Source organism: Lagopus muta, chromosome 17 (genome assembly GCF_023343835.1).
Source record: "Lagopus muta isolate bLagMut1 chromosome 17, bLagMut1 primary, whole genome shotgun sequence".
Classification (NCBI taxonomy): Eukaryota; Metazoa; Chordata; class Aves; order Galliformes; family Phasianidae; genus Lagopus; species Lagopus muta.
Window position 1 is genome coordinate 5,431,702 of NC_064449.1, and position 24,076 is coordinate 5,455,777.

Here is a 24,076-nt window from a genome sequence, read left to right on the forward strand (position 1 = left end):
TTTTGCACGCATACTTCTAGCTGAACTTGCTTAGGAAGCATTTTGTTCTTCAGACCGTTGCAGGAGAATTTATTGCTGTCTGTGATTTTCTTTTTTGCCCGGCACTTTTCCCCCCCTTCCCCCCCCCCCCCCCCCCCCCCCTCCTGTCCTTGTCTTCTCCAACTCTGCTGGAAACTGTGATTTAAAATAGGCTGCAAAGAACTGCCATCATCCCATCTCCCAGGCAGGAGTGGCCACAGCCCCTTTCCGCTGCCCAGTACGGTGGAGCCCTCCAACAATCCACATAGCCCTGTGCGTAAAACGCCCCAGGATGCTTAGAAATCCCTCTCTGTGCTCGCTGTGCCCTCTCCTCCCTCCCTTGTCTTGTTTTGCACCATCAAACTCAGTGCCACCACTGGGGTAAGTGGGCTCCAGTGCCGCATCCACATGCGTGGAAGGGATCCCCGCCCTCAGTCGCGTGGTTTGGGAAGAGATCGAACCTCATCTTCATTTTCTTCAATAGTATAAATTTCCAAAGGAAAGACATTTCAAGGCGAAATATCAAAATGTGACATTTGGAAAATGTTAAAAAAGGGGACGGTGTTGCCTTCATTGAAATACTTTGTTTCAATTTCGGTTGAAATTAAACTTTATCAAAATCACATGTTGCCATGGGAGGTTTGTAACCATAACACAACGGTTTCCAAAGAGATGAGTTTGGGTTTCAAAATTTTTGGCTAGCATGAGTGGAACGAGCTCAGAGGGAGTGCTGGTGTGGTTCCCACGCCCTGGGCTCCCACTCGAGGTGCTCACAGCCACTGCAGCTGCACTTGTTCTGGCCCAGTTAATGGACAAAATGAACGGGGCTCTGCGTGCTGACACAGCATCCCTAAGATGTGCATGTTGCATGCCACTGTGCCCCATAGCCTGGCTTAGTGCTTGCAGCAGGGAACAGCTTTGCTGAAAGGGGTTGCAAGGTGCACAGCCTGGAGTGCCCCGTGCCATCCCAGTCTATGCAAGTTAGTTGGTTGTTCTGTGGTTTCGTTGCCTCTTTGCAGTGGGAAGCAAAGCTGAGCTGGCATGAGAGCAGCGTGCAACCAAACACATCTTTCTGCAGTCAGCAAAACCAAGGCAGAAAATGACTGTTGGATTACATCACTTATTTTGGGTGAATGTTCCCTTCTGAAAGAGTTCCTCTCTTGCTTTCAGACTGGGTGGCATGCTCTGAAACGAGCCCAGGCATTAGACGGAAAAGAGCATTTCTTGTTTAAGTGTTGATTAAGAAGCAATATGTTAGCAAGGCTCCGCACCAACTGGGTGCTCCCATTCCTGTTGCCTGGTTACTCCCGGGAGAACATCACGATCTCTGGGCCAGTTCCTGGTGAGCCATTCCTCAACCCTGTGTCTCCTGCCGAGGTGCTCACTGCATTTCAGCCAGGAGCCTGAAATGAACACAGTGCAGCAGCCAAATGCCTCCAGATCGATCCGTCCTGCTGCCGGCGTGCTTTATGGCCTAGGAGGAAGTTTTTCAATGCTGGCACTGTGCTGCTATGCGTGCAGGAATAAGAACTTTGTGGGGAAGGTGCCCACCAAGATGTCCCTCTGGTGTTGGGAAATCAGTGCCCTGGCTCTTCACAGGTGGTGCTGAGCCCATGCCCTGCACCAAGCAGTGCCAGAGCTGTGCCCTCAGTAGATACGTGTGCTGGATGATGGCTGCAGCAGCACTGCTGCCTGTGTCCCCCCACCCCCACCTCCCAGTGCTCTGATGCGGTTTGTGATTGTGGCTTCCAGTTCCCCAGCCTTGTCTGATACTAAAGCAGCTCTTGATGTACACGTCTTCATTCTTCAGTAAAAGCCAGATCAGTTTTTGGACAAACGTGTTCCCTGTGCTGAGTACAGCTTTGCAACAGCAGTGCCCGTCCTGTTCCTTGTCTCAGTACCAGCATTTTGTCATTTCTGAGGAAATAACAAACTTGAAAGTATTCAGCTTCGGTGCAGCAATTGCAGCTTAATTGCACGTCTCCTTCTGCCCACACAAATGCTGAAAAGTGACTTGGCAAACTTTAAAGGCAATCCAGGGTCTGAAATGGGAAGGCTTGACAAGCCAGCATTCATCAGCTCTGATGAACGCGTCTGTAGTCTCAAACCTGCTGCTGTTCTGCTTCGGCCTGGCATCCTGCTGGCCTCCAAGAATTTCTTTTGAGTCTCAATCAGTGGATCCTGCTGGCAGTGCCTGAAGGTGCCCCCCACACTGAGCACTCCTGGGCCATGGCACAGGGACATCCTAGGGGACAGCTGGGTGCCACCATCATGGTCTGGTGGGGTCAGTGGGTGCTGCCATGCAGTGCTGACCTCATGCTTAAGGATTCAGTGCCACCAGCTCCACGCTGTGGATTTGGTGCTTAAGTATGATCTCTGGGCAGGTGATATTCCCGTGCCCTGGTGCTTTTCTCCTGCACATACCTGGGAGCTGCATGACAGCACTGCTGCTTCCCCTACAGGGAATGTGGGGGCTGCATGCAGAGCTACTTCCAGTGTTCCTCCTCACTTGCCAACCACTCCTCCTTGGATAAGGCAATCCAGGGTCTCCTCTTTGGATAAGGTGGAGACATCTGTAGGAGCAGGGCTCACTACATCCCTTCAGGAAGGACTTGGTTGTCTTGATCAAAAGAACCTTACGTTTTTGGGGCAGGCAGGCAGAGACAATGGCAGACCAAGTGTTGGGGCTTTGGCAGAAGGTGTTGTAACTCCGGGCAGGTGTTGATCCAGACTCCATGAAGAGCCTGGATTTGGTGGGGGGAGGCAGGGGAGGGGCACTGGTGAGCTCAGGCAGCAGCACCCACAGCACAGCACAGCACAGCACAGCACAGCACTGCAGTCTCGGTGCGGGCTGCTTCCCATGGAGCCTCCTGCAGCAGCACAGTGGTTAGCTTGCACCGCTTGCAAATGAGGTCGGGAACCCCCAGAGGAAGAGCAGAGAAAGAGTCAGACAACCACAAAAGATCTGTGGTTATCTGCTCAGGTTCAGACGCAGCGCGCAGGGGCTGCTGCTCTGTCTCTCCAGCCCTCCCTGAGCTCTCTGCAGCCACACAGCACTCAGCTGGGAGCTGGGGTGAGGGGAGCGGGGCTGGGGGGGGGCTGTACAGCATCTGGAGGAGACCTCAGCCCCCTGCTCCAAGTGCTTGTGGTCAGCACAGAGTTAGGGCACGCTTCAGTCCTTACTTTGCACTTCCATGCCTGGCTGAGCAGAGACTTAGGGTACATGGTGAACTGCTTATACTTGGCATGGAAAATATTGAGCCTACAGGCTTTGTGCAATAAAAATAAAATCAAATAAAAAAAAAAGTAAAAGTAAGATTTCTAAGCAAATGGTGCATGCAGCTTTTCAGGAGGATGTTTTGCTGTTTTCCCTTCAATCAGACCCATCCAGCACGTTAAAGCGACGGCCTCATTTTTACGCACAGCGCTGGAGAAGTGATGGGAATGGATGTTCTCCTCTTTCAGACAAAGCACAGTGTACCCAAGGACAGGAATTATGCAAAGCAACGTGATTTACTCACATCCTGAGGTCTGCAAACATTGCGTGTTGTGCTGCATGGTGGTTTTGAAAAGATAGCTGGGAAAGGAAGCCCCTTGCTTCATTTTGTGAATGAGTGGCTCTATTGTATAATGGTGGGGTTTATTCCATTTCATACTGTGTACACAGTACTTACCGCATGTTTGTAAATGAGCAACTTAGGAAATAGATCTTTGCTGGAGGCAATTGCTTTCCCAATAGTGATAGAGAACATCATGCATGGCAGACTAGGAGGTTATTACTTTAATACCTTTTTGCTTGTTGCAGAACACCCACAAGCTGTCAGCATGCACCCAATGGTGCTCCGTGGGGCAAGGATGGGGGGCAGAGAGACAGGGCTGGTGGATCCCTCGTGGAAGGGACACAGCTCCAACCACAACCCAGCTGTTTGCCTGGGCACAGTGCTTGTGGAGGGTGCTGGCAGCTTCCTGGGTTCTCCAGGCCCCAGTTTATTTGTTCTGCAACAGCTTGAAACCAAACAGGGTTAATAGCACTCCCTGTGTCCTAGTGAGATGAAACTACCATTGGGAGACCCAGGACAATTTTTATATAGGATTAGAAAACAAAAATCAATATTTAATTATCTGTAAGCTTTTTTGTGTCACTGCATCCTTAGCTTGCTAACTGTGAGTGCTGGCTGCCATGGAGAAAGTAAGTCATTAAAGGCGCAGTATCTTTTACTGGCCTTTTATGGGCCTGCAGTAAATAGAGTACATTATCACTTCTCACACACCGGTATTGTTATTTATCTTTACAATCTCTATTTACCTGTATTTATGGGAGATTTCTCCTGTATTTTATACGGCTAGGTTAACTTTAATGGTGTTCATTAAAACAGGCACTTAACAAAACTTTGGAACATCCTCTCCTGGACAGATGACAAGAACCCAAAACGGTGAAAGGGAGAGGAGAGGCCTCGCTCCATCCAGTGCCCATCTCCCATTGCCCATCTCCCATCACTCATCTCCCAGCATCCATCACCCATCTCCACATGCCAATCTTCCATCTCCTGTTGCCCACATCACCCATATCCCATTGCTCATCTCCCATCTCCCAGCGCTGTGCTGCCCACCTCAGACTGCTTCTGGCCAGGCTGTTTGTTCCACAACATCCACCTGCCTCATCCACCTATGGAGGGAGCTCCATAAAATGCTGGCAGTGACATTCAAAAGACAATAAATAAACACTTGGCAAAACAAAACCTTCCCCTACTGGGAGGGGAACTGGCAATTAGCAGACCCTTTGCTGCAGTAGTTAATTTTTTACAAGCCTCCCTTATTTTCACTGTTTCCCCTGGTTAATAATGACTAGCAGCCGCTTACACCATAAATAAGTTCCACAAATTTCGCAGATGCACCGGGCTGTTTAAGCAGGGAAATTGAGCAGCATATGTCTGAATGGTTAATTGACTTAATTGCTGTTAGTTGGGCTATTAGCACACTTGATCCACCCCAATGACCGCAATACTTTCTTAATGGTGTTCATTTTATTTGGATGCCAAGCTCCAGTTACCATTACAGGGAAATTTCCAATTGCTGATTACCTCATAAATATATAATTGTAGTCATAGGCTAAATAAAGCCAACAGGCATTAATAATGAACAGCGTTTGACTAAGAGCCTTTAAAGGATGATGGAAGTTTCTTTAAAGACCTCAGCTATTCTTGAAATGTAAATAATCTTTCATGCTTCTATTTTTAATGACGCCGCATCCTTTTTCCAGGAGGCACCGAGCATTGGGAGAGTAGCATTGCATCCTCCTCTGGCTGATGGAGTGGTGAAGTAACCCATCCCCAGTGGTTCCCCCAAGCTGCCACCATCCCATTCTGCCCATGGCAGCACCAGAGTGATGCTGTGATTGCTTCAGGTGGGCATTGATCTGTGAGTGCATACCAGGTGTGTGTAACTGCCCCCAGGAGGAAATGACCAGAGCAGGAGGAGCTATGGGGAAGTGAGCACTTGGGAAACGTGTCCCTTTTGGCCCCAGCTCCAGCACTGTTTATTGACTCTAGAGACAGTTTGATTATTCTGGCTATTCTTAACTGACCTGGTAAGATGAACCTGCCTAGCTTTGTCTGCAATAATTACCTGTGATTTACTAATTCGTGTGGATAAGAAATTACTCCTAGATAGTCTGTAAATCTTTGATTCCTAACCATGAACTCATTCACTCTACACTTGTTCCCTACTGGCACCAAACAGGGAGAATTACATTTGTTATTTCCAACTGTTATGGTACTAGTTATAATTATCATTGACAGGGCTGGCTTTAGCCATGAGTGTTGGCCAAAGAGTGCTCTGCATGCACAGGAGTTTTGGTTTGTTGTGCTCGTCTTTGTGGCAGAGGGGTGGTGGGAGTGGGGCTGAGTGTTGCTGGACATGGGGTTGGAAACATGGGCTGAACACAGTGCTGTACTTGGTGCCAGACATGGTGATGGACACAGTGCTGGTTATACTGCTGGACATGATTCTGGATATGCTCTTGTACACAGTACCAGACATGGTGATGGACACAGTGCACATGGGAGCGATGTCCTCAATGCCTCAATCTCTGCTGGGGCTCTGCAGATGGAGGCAGCTGCTTGCATGGACACGTAGCTAAGGGGAAGATAAGGGGACTGCTGCCGTGTCCCCAAGGAACCGCTCCCCATTTGCCAGCCCTCCCACCCATTTCTATGCACACTGTGTTGGATGGTGGAAAGTGAATGAATCATTTGATGGGTGCGAGGATGAACGTTGTGATAACAAGAAAGGAGGAAATGAAGCCTCATTCACAACCACTCCACGTGTGTCCTCATACATGCATCCCTTCCTCTCCATCCCCACCACCACACGTGGCCCCATGGCTGCCTGTTCTCCAAGCCTCTGCCTCTTGCCTTCCGCCACTACCAAGCAGTAATTGATGTAAACTGGGGGTCAGGCAGGCTGCTCTTCAAACCAAGGGAAAACGAGAAGCAGATGCTGGTTTCGGCAGAGAAAAGGGCTTGGGTTATGAAATAGTTTCACCTGGTGCCTTCATCTTCTAGAAAATCACATGTGCCAATTCCTTTTGAAAATGATCAAAGCCAGGCACGGTGTTTCCTCTCTCGGTGTTGCCTATCTCCTTGAGACTGTTTTATCAGATGAAGTTTAAAGGAATAGCATGTTTTATTTTAAAACAGACTTAAAAAATATTCTGGCCTTTCGGTTTGACCATTGCAACCATCTGGTTCCACGTGCCTCAGATGTTCGCCCAAAGAAGAGCTGTTAACAATAAGCAAAAGTAGACTGATAATCAGTTTAATACAAAGCTGTGTAGTACTTATGAAGTCGGCATATCCAAAATTATTACCAGAAGCCCAATCTTAATCCTTTTTAAGTTGGGGGGGGGGGGGGAAATGGATCAAAAATTAGAATGATATCAAGCATAAAATAATCTTCTGTCTGTGTTGCACTGATAAAAAAATAGAATATATAATTACCATGTAAAAACTGCTTATGTTTGTGATTATATGTTGCTGCCATCTCCAGGTCCTCACTGTAAATGACTTAATTGGGTTGTTCTGATGTATGGGTGAGGAGGGAAGGAGCTGCTGGGTGTGTGGAGCTGCTGCTCCTTGCTGCTCCTTGGGTGACACTGGGGAGTGTGACATCCTTGACCTGGGGACCTTGGGGAGACCTTGGGGTCCTCGTGAGTACCTTGCAGACTTTGGGGACCTTGGGGACAGGGAAGTCCTTGAGGGGCTGTGCTGTACCCCCAGGCTGTCCCAGAACCTGAGTGCAGGCAGTGGCTTGAGGGCACATCCCAGAAGTAAGCACCCATGCACATGCCACGGTCACTGCTTGGCCTTTCTTTATCCTCCTCCATGGTAATTTCCACACCCATTCTGACCTCTTTTGTTTTTTGGCCATTTTTGATAAGTAATGGAGGGAAGTGTTGCAGGATGGCAGTGCTTGGACTCTGCTGGAAGGTGGGATGTAGGGGGCTGCAGCACCAACCACTTTGTGTTTGGGTGGTGCCCATGCTGGAGGGCTGCAGAAATCAGTAAGGGAACCACAGGGGAAGGACAAAGGACTACAATGCCCTGTCTAGACACTAAATGTACTTGAAAATCAAGTCATGGGATTATCTCCACACAAGAACAGACATACGGCAGCCAGTGTTCAGGACTGAAAGGATATTGGGGAGAAAAAAAAAAAGTATTGGAAAGCTGGCAAAACTAAAAGGATGTGCTCTCTTTGTTGCTTTGAATGGTGCTCAGAAAGATAAGACACTGTCTGGGAAAGGATAATGGGGCGTGGGACTTCAGAGTGCCTGAGAAGTCTTGCGGTTGGATGCGAGCACAGCGCAGCACTGAGCGCCATGGGGTGCAGCACCGGGCGTACCCAGCACATGGGGCAGCGAGTGGGGCCTCGAGGTCAGAGCTGTGTCTCAGTGGTGATGCTGTGCTATGGGGCAGCCCCGCATGTGCAGGAAGCAGTGGGTCACCCAGTGCCAGCAGCAGCACAGCCAGAGGAAGGGCTGCATAGGTAGGTGGGTGGATAACAGCAGGATCCTCTCCGAGCGAGGGACGTGCCCTGAGCTTCTCCGCACGAAAGCTCAGATCTGCATCTCCTGGCATAACGGATGGCTGTGTATAATAATAAATATCTGCCCATGGATAGACCATGAATAAGTACAGCATGTATAATGCGCCAGGATTACATGATTTTTTTTTCCTTTATGTATAAAAATGTCTTATTAGGTTTCTGTTTTTTCTCCCACATATCAAATAACAATACCCCACTTACAGCTGAAGTATGCTCCTTTTTACTACACACTGTATTTATTACAACTGAGAAAATAGATTTTTTTCTTTTTGCTATTTTTTTCCTTTTTTTTTTTTCCTTTTTTTGCTAAATTTAGCCATTTTTCTGATGATGACATTCAGGGGAATAGAAAGCAACGCTCTCGCATGAGTTCATCATTCTCAAAAGCCTTTGGTGCCATTTAGTGAAGAATTCTTACTCTGAAAAACATTTGAATGCAAATTACGGCCATTACCACGATTAAATATTTATTTTTGCCCCAGATGTGAGGATAATTCCATAGCCCTCCCTGCAGATCAGGCAGCAGCGTGGAGCATTACTGAGGTATTGACCTGCTCAGTGGGAACTGGAATATTTTCTTTGAAAAGTAGAGAGAACGATTGGCAAAACTTCTAAAATGATTTCCTTTCTATCTAACCCAAGCCATTCTTCCTTCAAAAATAAGGAAAAAATGACCCTCTTTTTCTAGAGGCTCTTTGTGGTCCCAGGTTCTTTGGGCAGAGAGCTTTCATCATAGCTTCTAGAAGTGCAGATTGGTGATTTTGGTGATAAAGCACAGTTCTGAGCTTCTGGCACCACCAACCCAGGACAAAGTCTTTCTCACCTATCAGAGGGACGTTTGTGGCTCCTCTAGGGTGAAAGTGCTCTGTATGAACATCCCTTGCTCTCTGATTTCCCAGGACCCAGAATCTATTTGATAGAAAAGGACTCGAGGATTTTCCCTGTCAGACAAACTGCTCAATGTAGATGGCCAGAACTGCAGAAATAGGCAAATTCGTTGGCTCCGACAATTAACATTCAGGCTATCCAACACGTTGGTCCTGCTTCTGTTCCTGGAGGTGTGGTGCGGTCTGAGTAGCCTGCAGGTGTCCTGCTGTGAGGTTTTGGTGTTGCCATAACACTTCAGACTCTGGCAAACCTCTTAACAAAGCCGTGTCTTACAAAAGGATGCGCTCCATAGAGCCGGCTGGTCGCAGGCCATTGTGTAGAAGAAATTCCATACGGCGGAACAGTCCCTTCTGTGGTGCTTAGTGAAGGTAAAGCAGAAGACAGCAGTGACTCTTTAATGAGGGGGGACACCTAAAGAGGGTTGTGAATGGACTGGGAAAGTCACGGGCTGAGGATCACATTGCTGTGCTGAAAGGGCTCCGTCAATGGGGCCATTCGTGGCGGCTGTAAGCGATCCGCCCCGGGATGGGGTGAGGCATGAGCTGAGCTGCTCCCTGGAGGAGTCGGGGTTGGAACGGGGTGGCCAAAGAAACACAAGAGCTGCAGAATAGAGAAGGGCTCTTAATAAAGACACAGGGCAGCTGTGTACCGAATGCGGGGTGAGATCACATTTCAAGAGCCCGGGTCCTTTTTCTGCTGAGAGCTCCCTTACACGGGGGTGTAACGGGGATGTAACCTGGGAACACCCTGCTCTGGGGAGGCCTTGTCCCAGGGCACTGCCCACCCCCTGCCCCTACACACCGCCAGGACATCTGCACCCATCACTCCAGGTTGCCTCCGTCTACGGCAAACCAATGGGACCAGAAGAGAGGTGGCCAGTGGTGTCCTGGGAGCAGTGTTTGCAGGAGGTAGGAGCTGTGCCTCAGCACAGCTGTGGCCGAATTTAATTCTGACATCACCAGACAATGAATTTTCTTCCTCGCAGTTTTTCAGTTCATTATTCTCCCTCTTGTTTTTCTGCAAATCAGTAAACACACTTAGCAGGTTGCTGCAGATCACCAGAGCTAACTGCACACATGCACTCTTATTCAGAGGTAATTGCTAAGAACTGTTACTGATCTTAAATGTCAAGAAAGTGATTTAAATATAAATTTACATTTGCTGCAAACTGAGAGAGCGCACACAGACAGTGCTGCAGCTGAGCTCAGCCCCGCAGCCTGTGCAATGTGATGGACTATGATTCTCAACTTGGGCCAGGTTTAAACACACAGAAAAATTCAGAGCAACTTGGTAGCAGCCCTCAGCACTGCTGGCTGGGGGACAAAGCATTCAGCACATCTCCACCTCTGCCACAAAGCCCGTTCAGATTGCTTATCCCTTTCAGCAGGTGCGATGAGAAGGCTGCGTTTTGCTGGTAGGCGTAGCAAGTTTACACAGGATGGATACTGTGGGATTTTCTTCTTTCAAAGTGCATTTAGAAAGAGCTGTCTTTGGCCTAACAACATTGATGCTTCCCTTTTCCAAATCACTCAGGAAATCACAAGTAGCATTACCACCTGGGACCTGCCTGGGCTCTGGCACCATTCGCCTTCCTCTGCCTCCATGGGAGCAGTGATAGGCTCCCAGTGATAGGCACAAACCCATTAAGCAAATGGATTTTTTCTTGTGAAGTGTTTAAAAATAGTCACTTTTTATTATTAAAAATGGTGGCTGGCGTGTCATGACTCAACAGTCCGAGGGCAAATCTGCACACTTTATATCAATACTTCACGTAAGCAACTGAAGTAATCGATAGTTCAAGTATATGTCTGTATTTATTACATATTCGATCGACTAACTCGTGCTCTTTCATCAATACATTAACTGATAATAAAACTCCGTTTACTATAGAAAATATTAGACACTGTGTAACGAATAATTGAACATTACTACGTGAGAATATTGAGCTACAAAGGAGCAGCAGGAGGGAGCTGCGCTGTGCCCTCCCGGCTGAGCCCACCTCGCATGATGAAAGGGAAAACAAAATGCCACAGATAAGAGATTAAAAACGCCTTGTGCTAATAAGGATCTGAACTCATCAAAGCAGGAAGGATTCAAACGAGGCAGGTGCTGGTTTTGAGCCGGCTGAGAGGTGTCCTTCCAACAGCAGTAGCGGCTTGTGGAGTGTTGTCCAAATCAGCAGTGTGTGCCCTGGGGACAATAAAGAAGCAGGTATCCACCCTTGGGGACAATAAAGCCAGCCTCTGCCCTTGGGATGCCAAAGCAGCGGGCTCATTGCCGGCACAGCCTTGGCATGAAGGATGGCTCAGGGGACCAAGTGGGAGCAGCCAATGGGCACCCCAAGCTGAGACCACAGCTCCACAAAGGGGACTCCTCACCCCATCAAGGAGCAGGGACAATCCCACAGCTGTCCTTACAGGGCAGCCCTAAGGCTGCCAGCATCTCCTGGGCCCTATGGCGTGCATGGGGGCAGACTCTAAGCACACAGCGATACTTAGCAGCCAAGGAGCATCTTGTTACAATTTACAGGGTATTAATGAGCAATCTGGTTCATATGGTAACAAGTGATATCGCTCGGCGTTAATATGAGGGTCATTAATGCATACACTAACTGAGGAAATAATGAGGATGAATTACTGCTGTGGGACAGCACTGTGGAACATTCTCGCTGCCCCTGGACTGGGCACCAACCCATGGGGATGGCCCAAGTCCTGTGGCACAAACCACTTGTGACCTTGGGTCAGACATGAGGGAAAGTTTATTCAATATCGCTTTTAATTAAGCTTGAGAGCAAAGCCTTTATTAGGTCTGAGGGATGTATCCTATGAATGTGCTGCGGGACTATTAGCTATATTTTATTTTTATGATTGTTATTATTTATTAGCCTGGAGACCCAGCGGTCCATCGATTTGTCTTGGAGTAGCCCAAACGGGGCTGAATGCTCGTATGTCACCTTCATTGGGCTGACCCTGGTGATGCCTTCTGTAAAACATTTGTCATTAGCACGGGCTCTGGGTTTGGTGTGGGAAGCATTCACCAGTGGGGCAGAGGAGTAGTGGCATTGGCACAGGCTGCCCAGGGAAGTAGTGGGATCACCGTCCTTGGAGGCATTCAAGAACTTTGGAGATGTGGCACTTGGGGACATGGTTAGTGGGAATGGTGGGGATGAGTTGGTGGTTGCATTTGGTGATCTTAGAGGTCTTTTCCAACCGTAATGGTTCCGTGATTCTATGAGTGGATGTGGTGGTGATGGGCTGATGGCTGGACTTGATGTAGAAGCCTTTTCCAACCTTAATGGCTCTGTAATTCTATGATCCTATGAAAAGTGCAAAGAGCACTTAATTTACAGGGCACATGGGGTGCCCGTGTGACCACAGTGGCCAGCCAGGAACTGCATCTGACCGCTCTGACGTGCCTTTATGCTGGTGCCTTGCGAGGGAGAACGTCTGTGTCTGTGTCACTGCCGATTGCCCTCCGCTTGCTCTTGCGTTTTATAGTTTCAGACAAGCAGCCTTCACCTGAGGACATGTCAGAGCGTTGCTGGTTACTTGTCCAAAGGGGAAAACATTCTTTATCTCCTTCAGTAGTTTGTGCTTTATGATGCAGTAATACCCTGTTACTGGGGCTGCAGCCTCCCCAGGTAGCACGAGCTTTGTGTTATGCGTGTTCCAGTGATTCTGCACACACTCCACATTATGTATTGAGCCGGCGATCTCAAATGCTATGCAAATGAAGGAATAAAAATATGCGATATTTTCAAAGTGAAAAAAAAAATATCTTCCTTTCAAGAGATACAGATTTCTGTGGCAAAGGCAAAAGATGATCATTTACACCACGTTACAGCCCGCAATGGCAGAGCTCCTGCAGTGGCCTCACCCAAAGCATCACCCATATCTTCCCCCGTGGCCTTTCCCATGGCTTCCTCCATAGCTTCCATAATCTCCCCCATGACCTCCCCCATAGCCTCCCCTATATCCTCCCCCATATTGTCTTCTATGAGGACCCCCATGGCCTCCCCTATATCCTCCCCCCAGAGCCTCCCCTATGGCTTCTTCTATATCCTCCTCCTGTGACCACTCCCATGACCTCCCCCATAGCCCACCTTATATCCTCCCCTCATGACCACCCCCATGGCCTCCTCTCCATTCTCCCCCATGACCTCCTTCATGGTATCCACCAGAATCTCCCACCCAGCCCCAGCCCAGGGCCCTGCCTTCCCACCCATCTCTTGGTTCTCCTGCACATCACTCAGCACTGAGCGCACCGCGCGTGCAGATATATGGGTGGTGTGTGTGTTTAATAAAATACAAACTTACATTTCCCTTTTCAAATGAAATTAACATACTTTATTGCTAGCTATAACAAATATTCCTTTAGGGTAAGAAGTTTATAAAAAATTTAAAGTAACAAAGGCAAACTTATAAAAAATTCATTTTTTAGTAGTGATTGCTCTATAAAAAAAAAGTGAGTTTAAGTGAGAATACAAAATTCACAGAATTAATTATGTAAACAGAGAAAAAAAAAGGCAGAAGAGCTGAAAACCAAGCTAATTAGCAGCAGAATCACCCCACCAGTGTCAGCCTTGACCTGCAAATCATCTGCTTAAGAGTAACCCACAGCGACGATTGCGTTCTTCCAGATCTGTTTGTTCAATAACTCTGCTGAGGCTCGGGGTGGGGTGGGCTTCTTGGCAATGCCATGGGGCTTCTCAGGCTTTTCTCACGGCCACCAGCACTCCTGTGGGCACCTCTGCATTTTCTCCACAGATGTGATTTTTTTGTGCTGTGCAGTTGTTTCGTGGGTATAAGGCTTTTCCCATGGATTGATGCAGCAGGAAGGGCCGCATCCCAGTGTCATCATCTGGGACCAAGCTCCTGAGCTCCTTCCTCCACATCGCTCAGCTTTAATGATTGCCCTGCTAAATTCCAAGCAGCCGAATGCAAAAAACGGGACCAGAATGAGCAAGAGACTTTCCATTCACAGGCACATTAAACGTGTCATTGAGATGGAAGTCACTTGCTCCATCTCGCTGGTGCCTTGCATTATTTTTCACCATAGGAAAATTTTCAGAAGGAGAAAAGAAACTTAAGGAACACATTTACAAGTAAAGTTGAATAGAAAGGGACCCTTGTGAATACAAATGCTACTTCAAGTGCTGCGTGCAGTCCTGCCCAGTGCTGCCTGCATGGCCTGAGGGAGATGTGGCATCAAAGGGCACTTGTATGGGAGGACAAGCACAGGGCCTCACTGAGAGCTGTCACTTCTCCATCACTGCAGGCAGGGCTGGTGATGGGGCCAAGGCCAGCACCAGAGCTGGAGCTCACCCCTGGGAGAGGAGCACCACGTGTGCCTGCACCACTGCATCTGTGCGCTCCAACGCTGCTGTGCTTCAGCCCCGGCCATATCACAGCAGCTCTTCAGGGCTGGAGAGCTCTCAGCTGTGAGCTGCTCCCTGCCACTGGCGCTGGTTCAAGCCGCCTGGTGATCTAAATTGATTTTTTATAGCTGCTCTGGAGCAAGTTTAATGAATCTGTTAGTGGCTGCTCCCTGCTCCAACCTCATCTCGGCGCTGGAGCTGCAGCGCAGCGCTGCACAGCAGTGGCTGCTGAAGCCGTACCCTCCGTGCAGCGCTGCTGTCAATAGCTGCTGCCTGCAGGACCCTGCAGGGGCTGCATGGGGACATCAGCAGCGGGATGAGCGGCTGCTGGCCCTGGCACCGAGCCGTGCGATAACACAGGTTGGCACAGGCGCTGTCAGTGCCTATCGTGGCGCACAGTGGCTGAAGGAGCATCCTCCTCACAGCCTGCTGCTGGGCTCTGACCCTGTCGATCAGGCGGCACTGGGAAAGCCGCTGTGCTGCCGCAGCCTGCTGGGTGACAGGAGTGTTTTCAAACACGCAGGCAGCTCTGAGCAGTGCCTTCCCCAGAGGACAGGGCTCGCTGTGCGCTGGTTGTGCTGGTAAATGATGCTGCTTCCGAGTGGAGCGCTTAACTCTTGCCACGCAGCAACTGGGCTCAGTGGTGGGGCTGGAGAACAGCGGGGAAAGGGAAATGCTGGGGATGGGGAGGAGTAGGCACACATAGGCACACAATAGGCACACATCCTGCGGGGCGTCAAACTGGTGGTAAGGAAATAAAAGAAGTGGGTTTTTTTGTTGGTTCGGGACAAAAGATAATTAATATTGATTAAAGCAATATAAATGCCAGCAAGCATTAGCAGGAGAGCCAAGAAATCACTTAACTAGCAAACAAAGGATCTCTGCAGCGCCGTGAGAGCAAGGGGCACAGCCATCCGTACTGCCTGCTGAGCTCCCTGCTGCTGGGTGCTGAATGTGCAGCGCAGGAGGGTTTGCTGCTGCTGCACAGGGGGCTCAGGAGGGTCACAGTGTGTCCTGGGTCTCACCCAGGAGCCCTGCCCAGAGAGGGAGGCATGGCATTTCCAAGTGGCACGGCTCACATCTGGCCCTCACCTTCATATCACTCAGAGAATCCCCCATTGGTGCAACACCAGAACCTGTGAGGAGGATGATTTCCCCATGTCTCACCTGAAAATGCAGCAAAAAGAGGAGGTGAAACCACGCAGCTCCAGGCAAAAAGCCCTAGTGCACAGCCTGGTGCTTCCTAATGTGCCCTAGGAGAGGGCTGCAGCCCTGCCCCCTGCAGTGCCACCAGCTGTGTCCCACAGTCTTCCAGCTATGCCCCACAGGATTTCAGCTGTGCCTGTGGTCCTCCAGCTATGTTCCCACAGAATCTCTCCTGCTAGCTGGCAGTGACATGAGCAACCCATTCTGGGGCACCACACACTCTCACTGCTGAGCAAGCAGCAGATGGGACCAGCTGTGCCCATCTGATAATGCCCCAGACCTTCTGTCTTCTGATGTCTGTGAGGAGGAGTTGCAGGGCCTGGAGCAGCACAGTGGGGACATGGATGGAGAGAAAGGTCACTAGGACCAGGCAATGCCATGCAGGGAAGGATCTGCAGCCCCTCTTTCCTCTCATAACACAGAACACTGGTCTGGGGGGTGACTGACCCCATCCCCACCTCTCCTGCACCTGAGCAGAGGCTCAGAGCTTGAACTGCTGCCCTGGTGCATTTTTTTTCTGACTTCAGAAAGTCGTTATGCTGTGAGCAGAGGAATGCATCTCACAGCATCCTTGTTAATTTGAACAACTATTTACTTAAGCACCCAGCCCTCTCCGCTCCGCATTATGTATGCAGCCATCCACCTGCTCTCTGTGCTATAACTGCGCTATCGATCCGCACAACTTCAATAACCTCATTTAGATTCTGGGCGCCGGCTCAGGGACTCTATCTCAGTGTCTGGTCAATAGCTTATATTTTTAATTTGTCAATAATCAGTCAGGGCCTTGGTCTGAGTGCTGCTGAGGTTCTCTGTTCAATGGGGAAGGTGAAATCACTCAAGCAGGGTCATGTTTATGGCCTAAGTTGAACCATGGGAAATGGAGATATCAGTCAGGCTTATGAAAAATAACATGCTATATTATTTTTCATAAACCTGACAAAATCGTATTTATTTAAAGACAAAGATAAGGCACCCAAGCAGACAGCATTCACTTTCCCTTTCCATCCAAGCGTGCTGTGCCCAGCAAACAGAGCTGTACTGCCTCACCCCTCCCCAACTCCCCCTCACTGAAGGCAATTCCTGATTACAACCTTAATTAGCAGCAGCAGGGCCTGAATAAGGCTTTAAAGCACAGGTTTATGTGTAGCTCTGAGTTTGGCTGTGAGGTGCTGTGCTGAGCTGAGCCCTGCTTGCTTTGTTGGGGAAGAAGTGAGCAGCAGTCTGGGATGCCAGGTGAGTGCTGTGCACTTTCTTTGGTCCATGTGGAGGAGGAGTGTTTAAGTGTTGTCAACTCTTTTTAAGAGCTGGGGATTTAGTAGAATGACTGAATATCTAAAACTCAAGCCTTGGTTGTTTGTATGAGCAGTGACTGCTGCTTTAGGCAAGGTGTTCCTGGTGTTGGTTTTGCTCTGGGTGAACCTAAGAGATTGAAGTAAAGAATGAAGGGCAATGAGTTGAGGCCTTGACCCTTTCATAGGGGCTGTCCTTGGCTTTATGTTGCCAGGTGCTTCTACACAGAGGTGCCAGCTTTGAGCACCTGGCAGGCTCCAGCCCCATCTGTAGAGCGGGTGACGCTGCGTGGAGGTTTAGCTCTGATCTCTGTGCTAAGCTTCTGGACCCCTAGCTTGGCTTTCTGCTGCCAGGAGCTCCTTGCAGCACCTGCAAAATAAGTTTTGAAGGTATTATTCCTTTAGGCAGGTATGTTTTGGTGGCTAACTAGCCTGCAGAATTGGTGCTGATGGGCAGAGCCACGGCAAAGTGAAGGGGCAGGGCTGCTGTTTGCATGGGGATCTGTGCTTGTAGAGCTGGTGGGGGGCATTGAGGTGTGATGCTGCTGCATGGCCCCGTGCTCTCAGGTGCTGCCTGCCTGCTGTTCTTCAAGGCAAAGCTAAGCCGTGTCTATAGGTCCATACCCAGGGAGGAGCCCCACTCCAGCATCTCACACTTGTCTCCTTTGATTGCTCTGACAGCCAATTCTGGGGAGTTGGAAGGTGTGCCATTATCTGGGACTACATTATGAAAGTGTCACACGGGTGATGAATGGCAGCGTTCACGGGCTCCTAAAGAACAGGGAGGAAAGAGTGACATTAGGAAAGATTTTCTTTTTATGGTTTCTTCAATAGGGAGGGTTCTTCAGAGGGCTGTATTTCAAATTGGATAATCAAATACTCCTCCCGGCCTCCCAAACTGCAGGAAACTGCAGAAGGAGCGCCCTAATAGGGTGCCAAGGGGCAAAGCCTCATTTCAGGGCCTGCCTGCTGCAGCAAGCTCTTGGATGCTGGTGGTTGTGTTTGTGCTCTCCCTGCTATGAAACTGGTTGTGAGCCTACAGGAACCCCCCCCAACCCTAACCTTGTCTCCAGAGCCCTGCCTGCATGCTGGGGTTGTGCAGCTGCTCCCTGCACTCCTCCTTGTGCCCTATCCTGGGAGCAGTTCACAGGGTATGTGGGCACATCACTTGGAATGATATTTAATACTGCTGGAAAAACCCTAAAGACCTATTGACCATGCAATATACTGTGTCAGTGCATTTTACAGGCAAGTACAAAGCGAACATCAATAATCCCACATGTGCTATTACTGCACACATCTCACCATTAAAATAAAGACCTGGCAGTGGCTGGAAGCGCTGCTTGTGCTGCTCCTGTTACCAGGAGCTCCCAGGATGTGGGGTGGGAACAGGATGGTCCCTCTGTGCCCTCCCTAATGGAGGGCCCACAGTGTTACGTGGTGATGGGTGGGAGCTTGGGAAGTGATTTGTATCCTGGAGCTATGCATTGGTGCCGTGCTGCATTTTAGCCATTTCAAGTAACTATGCTATGGGTAGGAATGGGCTTTACACTCAGCTCTAGGCTCTGTGTGATGCAGTGGCATTGTTGCTGGGGCCAGGTAGCAGCCAGCATCTGCCCTGGCACTGCAGGAGCCTCCAAGGCATGTGGCCAAGTCCATGGAGGAGGAGAGGAGCACTAAGGGCTTGTCCCCAAAAATGAGTGCTCTTAGAGACAATACCTTCTTTAATATAGAAAAATTTGAGCAGAAGCCATTGCAGGAAGTAAGAGCTGCTCTTCTCATTTTTTTTTCTCTTGCCTTCGGGATATTAATGAAAACAGATTAATAAAATCAAAGGCAGCACAATGAGAGGGGGGCATCAAGGAGAAAAGAGTGTTTGCAGTACAATCATTCAATTTCCATGGCAGTTCTCACGCTGAGAAAATCTGTCTGCGATTGCTGATGAAAAGATAGAGAGTTGATGTACAGAACATGAAGGAGTGATGTCTGAGCACGGCTCCCTTTGTGCTCCCTGTGTATGACATGCTGGTGCTCAGTGTTAGTGGGATCCCAGCACAGTGCTGTCCCTGCCTCCATCCTGCAGTGCCCATGCATCTGGTGCGAGCCATAGAACACTTCCAGTATCTCTGTTGTTCTGTAAGTCCGAAGCAGTGATTGCAGAAGGAGTGATGCAAAGCATTGCTTCAGCTGCTGGGAAGGAGCCCTTCTTCAAGGAGGTGCATCCCTGTCTGGCCCTCCTCCTTCCAGCACGGATAGGGCTTTTCTGTTGGCATAATGAGGCTGCAGGGATGTCTGTCAGTGTCTACATCTGCAGGTGGACACCTAATGATTTCCTTTTAGGAACGTGTTTCTCAGCAAAGCTGCTGCTTGGATGTAGTGTTGCTGCTCCCAGTTGGCACCCAGTGGGACCGGGCAGGAGAGGAAGCCAGGTAGAATCGCTTGCTTGATCAAGGCCAAGGCAATTTCAATCAACAGGTTGTTCAGGCTGCAATTTTCTTTTAAATTAATATGTTTTTAAATCACTGAGATGTCTGAGGCTGTTTTGGAGGCTCCTTGGCTCTGCATGGATTCTCATTTGGGGCGGGTTTCCTCAGGGAGGGAGGGAGGGAGGAGGGGATGGCAGATGACCCAGGGGCCTGCTACTCATCACCTTCAGGGGTTGGGGAGCTGGGAGGGCAGCAAGAAGCTTTGGAGAAAGAAAGGCAGTAATAAATCTGGATCTAATAAATCTAGTTGTGCCAGTGTGAACAGAGGAACTGGACACATTGGGTTGGCCTAATGGGTTCTGCATAGCAGGGAGCAGGGGATGGGGTGTAGGGGGCAGTGGCAGTGCCCACTGTCTGTTATCCTGAGGGGTCCTCAGCCACTCACAGACCCCTCCTGTCAAATACCGAGGCACTTCATGGAGCAATAGTAATTATTATAGCACTAAAACAAAGCACAGAAAGCTTATTGCTTTGGAGAGATCACTAACTATCGCTGTCTAATTACTTGGCTCCAATTAACATTTTAACACCGACAACTTCTGCAAGCTCTTTTCTCAGAAAGGAAAAAACAACGGTGCCAGCATCAATGTGAAGTAAAATAGCCGGTAGCCTCAGAAATGGTTTTTGGCATCCAACTGGAGAAATGGGAGCCAGGCCTGATGTCTGCTGGGGTGTGGACCTGCTGACCCTTGGGGACGGCCAGGTTGTGTCCCCCCCCATACCTGAGAAGGGGCAGGGTTGGGGCTGGTTATGTACCCCATATCTGCCATGTGGGCAGGGCTGGGGGCTCATTACCTCACTTGGGTTGGTGAGATCCATGGCACGGAGCCCAAGGATGGGACCTGTGGCCTCTGGCACAGCATGAGCTGTGTGGATGTGGCAGAGAATATCTCCAAGCCCAGCTTTCTTCTGGCCAAATGGCCCTGGGATGGGCTGAGTGGCATCCCCTGCACCGCCCCAATTCAGCAGCGCGCGTTGCTGAGCTTCCTCGAGCTTGCGTATTTACATACATCCTATAATTACCATCTGCACAGCCAGAGGCATTTGCTGGAAATGGGTTGGTTCCATCTGTTGGTGCAATTTTCTCAGTGGAATTTGCATTGATCACTTTCTTTATGCAAAGCTTTGTATAGATCATTTTTCCCTATTTTTTTTTTTTTTTTTTTTCTAATATGGCTCAATAATTTTGGGGAGGGGAGAGGCTCTCCAGCAGTGTGGGAGTGCGGTGGGTGATCTTGCCCTCAGCCCATTGCTGCTGATCTCCTCTTGGCCAGTGACCGCTCCAAGGGTGGGCTGCTCCAAGATGGCATTCCTCAAATATTTGCAGTTTCATTTTATACTCGAGGTGGTAACTCATCCTTAATGGGATGACCTTAAATTAGGAGAGCTGATTATTCTAGACCAGAGATTCCAGGCTCTGTACCTGGAAGGACCAGATGGGACTTTTTGCATATTTCTGACAGCTGTAATGAACAGGGCAGCGTCACATTGATTAAATGCCTGGGAAATGAGCGCGGCCCTCTGGAGCTCCCTTATTTACTGGAAATGTTGGAAAGCTCTATGAAGTTTACCAGAGCATGGCCCACAGGGCTGCCAGACTTTGTCTCACCTGGCCTGCTGTGGGCAACCAGTGAGCAAATAGAAGGGAAAGCCTTAAACTGCCCCAAATAGTGCTGCTGGAGGCATGGGGTTGGGGTGGATGCTGGGGGGAGTTGACCTGGCGAGTTCCTGCCACTGTGGGGGCACAAAAATAACTGAAGCTGTTATGTGCTGTAAACAGCTCTCGGGAAAGAGCAGAGAAAATTAAGTGAACTCTTCCAATGCATCGTGGAATATTACTGTATTTCATTTACTGTGGCACCAATTAGATGAGAGCCTGTTCTATTAACGTGCACCCTTGCAGATCCATGCTAAATTAACTGCTAGATCTTCACTACAGCAGTAAAACGATTGATTTCTCCCCTTAATCAGTTTATTTCATTAGTTATACATTTATTTTTACATGCATTTTGCCGAGCTGCAGTGAAATGACCTATCAAGGTATGTGACATCACAGAGTGATTTGAATATTAACCAAATAGCTATTACAGCAGTGGTGGTGCTTAAAGATCATATGTAAATCAAATGTCAGGGGATAAAATTGCAGCAAGGGCTGTCAGAAAACAATTTAGCAGTGGTTAAAGGGACAGCTCTCGGCTCTGAGGATGGTGAACTTTGTAAATGAATAATCTCCTTGCTTGTGCATTCACTCCTGCTTCCATGGGCACATCATGGAATCACAGAATCATTACGGTTGGAAAACACCACAAAGATCATCCAATCCAACCATCAACCCATCCCACCATGCTCATTAACCACATCCCTCAGTGCCACGTTCATTGAGTGCCTCCAGGGATGGTGACCCCACTGCTTCCCTAGGCAGGCTGTGCCAATTCATCACTGCTCTTTCTGCTTTCGTATGAAATTGCAGAATCTTAGAATCATATCAAGTGGAAAAGACCTCTAAGGTCATCAAATCCAATCAGATATGGGCAAGTATTGGAATTTGAGCTTGCCTAAGCATACGTAGACTTTGTGCCTCATACTGAGTATTTTTTGTTTTGTGAAATTGTGCAGTTTTAACAACCTACCTTTTGTGTTCATCCGACGACTGAGCAGCAGTTGTAACTTTAAGGGTGAGCTAGGTGTGGAATGATTTCCTTTTCTGACCCAGGGAGCCTAAATATGCTAAATATAAATAGATGTGAACAGCGTGAGGCAGCGATGGCTCATACAGCCCTGTAATTACAGGGAACGAACTCCCAAGGGGAGAGGAGGAGAGAAGAGCAGAGAGCCCTACAAACAAATGAAAACAGGCACTGTGCTGTGGTGTAAGCCATGCCATTATGCCGTCCACCAAGCGCTACCTTGCTGGGGCTGAAATCCTGCTCTGGTGCGTTTGGTGGTGCCCTGATGGCAGTCAGTCTAAACATAGGAATTATGTAATTAGCCCTTCTGGGGAAAAAAAAAAGGCTCTGAAATAATGGGAATTCCAGGTGAGGATGGAGATACCTCCTCTGCCACTGCACCCGTCCCCAGGCTGCATGGTGTGGGATGTGCTGCGATGGGGATGGATGTGCCTGGCCAGAGACTGCTGCTGTCTGATCAAACAGCATTGCCGGCAATAAGCTGGGGTTATAAATGGGAATTGTACTCCATCAAAATTGATTCCAGGGTAAATTGAATATTGAGTTAAATCCCAGCGCCTGGCGAAAGCCCTGCTTGCCCGCTGCCATCCAGCGCCGAAGGAAATCCATCCTGGTCTCTGGGATGTAACGCGCTGCTATTTGACCTTGGGTTACTACAGTAACCTTAAGTGCATGGTAATATACTTTCAGTCACTGCTCTATGCTCAGGGGAATATTTTAGGGCCCTTGGCTGGAGTGAATATTTTTATGCAGGCTATAATTTCTTTTAAGACCTTTGCCGACAGCCTTCTTGGTGTCCTTCCTGGCTCCTGGGAGCCCCTGTGGATGTGGTGCTCCCTGTCCTGCTGCTGTGTGAGGTGCTGCAATGACACCAGGGCTCTGTGCTGGAGTGGGGTCCCTTCAGAGGGGGGTGGGTGGGTTAGGGTGGGTTAGGGGGCTGCTCTGCCAGCTCCAGGCCTTTGAGAGCACAGATGATGCCCAGTTCAGTTAAGGTGGACAAACCCTTCCCAAAGCTGTTTTCATCCGGGGGTTACACATAACTTGATTTGCAGTCCAATCCTCCAAAGGGGAATATTTGCACAGAATCCCTGCTTAGATTTTATTTTAAGCGAGTCCTATAATAATCCATCTCAAGGAGACAGTAACTCCATCTTTTAGATCCTGCTCACTGTATCTAGGAACATGTGTTCTGTTTTTATATAATAAAAAATGTAGAGTTTCCTCGTGTTGCCATATGTTTTTGCATTTATCTGTGCACTTGCTATAACCCTATCTGCTGTGTGTGCCTACAGTGCTATCTGTGTCAGCATTGAAATGCATCGAGTGAGTATCATTCATGCAAAAAATGAGCCTAAAATCTCCCTGAAGAGCGGAATATAATAGAACGCAATTGTATCGTTTAAAAAACTTTGCATCGTATTACACAGTCAGGAAAAAAAAAAAAAAGAAAGATAATGTATGCTACGACAGAGGAAGCCAATGAAATATTGTGTTAACTCTTTAGTCTCCCAGGTAGGCTTTGGCTGTGGTGGGCTTTGGTGCTGGGGGAGCATTGTTGGCTGGGTGCTGAGCTCGTGGCGGCTGTGCTGCATGTAGGGATGGATGCTTTTGGAGCTGTCTGCTGTCCTGCCCGGGTTGCTGTGGTGAGGAATAGTCCTCCTCTCGCCTTGAACACTGTCTGTTCCCAAATCATGTATAAAACATTTGCGGAAACCACTTACTCCTCATGTATTTTTTATGAGTCCGATCCGGAGTTAAAATATATAAACATAAAAATATCAAGAAGTACTTTAGGAAAAAAAAAAAAAAATTATTTCATAAAATATCAGGAGACCAATTTAGAACCTTGCTGAAGCTCCTGCCTGCGCGCAGCCTTGCCTGTGGTGTTCGTGGGACTCTTCCATCAGTGGGGACTGCTCCTATCACTTTTACCCAGCCCCTGCATCTGGCTTCTCGGCTTTTACACTCGAGAAATAAACCTGATAATTTTACTTCATCTGGAGGATAATTTTCCCACAA

The 24,076-nt window shown here is 48.7% G+C and overlaps 1 protein-coding gene across 1 annotated transcript in view; it reads left to right on the forward strand.

The window, feature by feature from the left end:
• CRYBB1 (crystallin beta B1) overlaps window positions 1-24,076 on the forward strand; it is a 119,908-nt gene that overhangs the window by 19,737 nt on the left and 76,095 nt on the right. The gene's annotated exons all lie outside the window — the stretch shown is intronic.